The sequence below is a fragment of the Rhinopithecus roxellana genome, chromosome 16 (assembly GCF_007565055.1).
Source record: "Rhinopithecus roxellana isolate Shanxi Qingling chromosome 16, ASM756505v1, whole genome shotgun sequence".
In the NCBI taxonomy this organism is placed as follows: Eukaryota; Metazoa; Chordata; class Mammalia; order Primates; family Cercopithecidae; genus Rhinopithecus; species Rhinopithecus roxellana.
In genome coordinates this window covers 78,655,067-78,658,802 of record NC_044564.1, presented here as the reverse complement: position 1 = coordinate 78,658,802, position 3,736 = coordinate 78,655,067, and positions in this window count along the sequence as shown.

The following is a 3,736-nucleotide window of genomic DNA, read 5'->3' as shown; positions in this document are numbered from 1 at the left end:
AGCAAAGTATACTTCTCTAAAAGATTAGTATATTCAAAATGTCTTCCCAACTTAGACAAGCCATAGAATGTTAGTGATAGTGTTTTTGTGCAATCCTGTCAGAGACAACATTCCAAGTTGTGATGACTCCCCTAAAAGATTTTTTTAATGAACTTAAAAAAGTTTCTAATATAAAGGTTATATTATCAACAAATGCTAGTTTGAAAGAACCAAATAGGATTTTGAAGATTATCCTTCTTTAACAATGCCTTAAATTTTTATCTCCTTATCCATTCCTCATTGCTTTCTTTCTCAAGACATTATGGTTTATTGTGTCTCCACTAGGTACCTTGCATGTGATTTACACAGTGAATGGCCCTGCTTTCGGAGCAAGTTAATGATATAATATTCCCATTTATATTCAGAACAGTCAACACTTTCTAGCTTGCAGAATAATAAAAGCACCTGCATTTAATATACATGGAAGAATGGGAAGGCAAATAGCAGATAAGGCACAATCAGGTAAGTGTAATCAGATAAAATATCACAGTATTATAGTAGATCAGCATCTGGTAATGACTTGAATTTTGAAAGACTGACGAACAGCTTGGCCTAAAGCAGCCAGGCATACCTCATTCAGAGCAACTCTTCCCAGAGCTGATTGCTCCTCTCATGTGTTTTCTGGCAGATTAAGCAGGTAGGGTTTCTTATTTTAACTCTTCTAGAACTGCATTGTGCCACTGGAAAAACATTAGCAATGTTTCTTTTGAGCCCAGATTAGAAACAAAAACAAATGACATATCTAAAAGTAAAATCTTGCATCTTCTAGCAGTTATCTCGAGTTGATCTCAATCAATTTTATTAAAAAACACATCTCGCAGTTGTAGACAGAGCTTTCATTTCCATGTCTGTACTTGCCTGCATGGCACTGACATTTCATTCTATTTTTTTTTATATATATATTATAGCCAAGGAAAACGGTTAGATTATTAGAAACTGATTTCTCTCTGAGAGATTCTTTCATTCTTGACCACTGGCAGCTGGTAGACCTGTGTATCTCAGCATTGATGAACCCTAATGTAACAGAATCGTATGGTGCCAAAGAGAAAGTTTCAAATTTGCAAAAGTCAAAACTGAACAAACTGGTTTGTCAAGTGGAATTAGCGGTTTCCTTTTTCTTTTAAGTTATTCTTTGTTGCAGGCAAATGATCTCTTCAAATACCTCACTTCAGCTTACCAGGTGCTACAGTGACATGGGGAGTGCAAGGTACAAGGCCTGAAGAGGGCCCAGGTGTGGAAGGGCTGCAGCAGATAAATGTCCAGCCCATGTTGGCCCCAGTGTCGGCCTCGCCATCAGCAGGGCTCCAGCTTTTTCACAGGATCAGGAAGTGTCTTTGCTCTTATCTGCTACAACTGGAGTAGGATATCACATGCAGAAAATTGATTGATAGCTCCATCTTCTGAGAGGCTCTGTGTTCACTCTTTTGTTCCTCAAATCATGTGCTTTTGTTTGCTGTTCTGAGGGTGGCAGGCCTGGGTACTGGCCAAGTGGTGTTTAATGGAACTTTCATAAATATTAGTATGAAGAAGATGAAATAACTGTCCATTTCATTTAGAACAACTCTGTTTTTGTAGAAATGATTCTTCTCAAAAATATCTCTGCCTTTCCACCTGTCTTAGCTTGGGCTGTAATAACAAAATACCATAGACTGGGTAGCTTAAACAACAGGAGTTTATGTTCTCTCAGTTCTGGAAGCTAGAAGTATGAGATCAGGGTGCCAGCATGATTGGGTTCGGGTGAGAACTCTCTTCCTGGTTTGCAAGACAGCTGTCATCTCACTGTGTGCTCATATGACCTCTTCTTTGTGTGCACAAGTGCAGGGACAGAAAGAGTGAGCAAGCTCTTTGTTGTCCCTTTTTTTTTTTGAGACAGAGTCTCGCTCTGTCGCCAGGCTGGAATGAAGTGGTGTGATCTCAGCTCCCTGCAACCTCCGCCTCCCAGGTTCAAGTGATTCTCCTGCCTCAGCCTCCTGAGTAGCTAGGACTACAGGCATGTGCCACTATGACCAGCTAATGTTTGTATTTTTAGTAGAGACTGGCTTTCACCATGTTGGCCAGGATGGTCTTGATCTCTTGACCTTGTGATCTACCCACCTTGGCCTCCCAAAGTGCTGGGATTACAGGTGTGAGCCACCACGCCCGGCCTGTTGTCTCTTCTTACAGTGATACTAATTCCATCATGTGAGCCCAACCCTCATGACCTCACCTAAACCTCATTGCTTCCCAAAGGCCTTGCCTCCAAATACCATCACACTGGGGGTTAGGACTTCAACAAATACATTTGTGTTTTAGGGTTGGGACAAAATTGAGTCCAAAGAACCACCCAATTGTATTATTATTATCAAAGTTAGTAGGAGTAAGACAAAGAGCCACTGTCTATTCAGAAAGGTTGACATCAAAAATAACTATTAGGTACTAGGCTTAGTACCTTGATAACAAAATAATGTGTACAGCAACACCTGTGAGATGAGTTTACCTGCATAACAAACCTGCACATGTACCCTTGAACTTAAAATAAAAGTTAAAAAATAATAATTTTAAAAAGGAATATAGTAGTTCAGTCCATAATGGAGCAAATTTCAATTGACTGGAAGTCTTGATAGCCAAATTGTTCATTCCTTCTTCTCACACATACCCATATCCATACTCAAACATTGCTGCCACACCCACTTTAGGCTTCAGAGGAAGAGGGCAATCACAAACGAAAGTGTTTGTGTTAGGAATTAAATGAAAAAATAATAGCTTTCAGGATATTTAAGGCATCAATAGTTTCTTGTACTTTCTAATATGTTTTCTACCCTTGCAGTAACATGGACTGATCACTGATTTCAGAATGATGAAATAACCCACAAGGGAGCTTCAACCACCAAAGAAATTTTTAGTTATATTCTGAATATCAAGGTTGGAAAAACAACTGATTTTCAGAAAGTTTCTAATGACAAGAGTAGAAAGCAAGAAGGAATTTGTGGAGAAACATGAGTCCATTACAAAACCCTGTTTCTGGAGCATTTTGTTTTATATAATGTTTTCTTTCAATAATTCATTATCATACGCTTTGGGGAGGTGGGCTGAGATTTACATTTTACAATAGAAAAACTGAACTTCTTCAGGTCATGAGATGAGATCTGGATTATCAATTTAGACAGTTTGCAAAATACTGAAAATTGAAAATTCTTCCTCCTACAGTTTTTTCTTTCATTTTGTTTTGTTGTTGTGTTTTAGTTGTAGCCTAGGAGGAACAATCAAAGAAGTCTGTTGTTACTATTTTAACTTGTCATCTTGTGAATGTGGGCCATGAAGAGCAATGCTGGCCATGTTAAAAGAGACATGTATCGAGCGAGACTCTGTCTCAAAAAAAAAAAAAAAAAGACATATGTCATTATCAGATTTGTGGTAGGCAGCTTAGATAAAGCCCAATCGAAGCTATTTTAACTTCCAAATTGAAAATGTGTGCTTCTGCTTGAAGCCACATTAAGAGGTATTTCATAAATAGTGATGGTGATAACATAATCAGCCAAATAATTTTCTGGTTCTCCCTGCATTCCTTACCCTTCATCAGAGCCCTCTTCTTGGAGGTCAAAGATACTACAGTAAGTAGAGCTTACTGTACTTATAGTGATCTGAAGTATAGTGTGAGCATCAATTCATCCTGAGTATTTAGGTATAGATGGTGCTACAGGTAATTGGATGGGAAGCA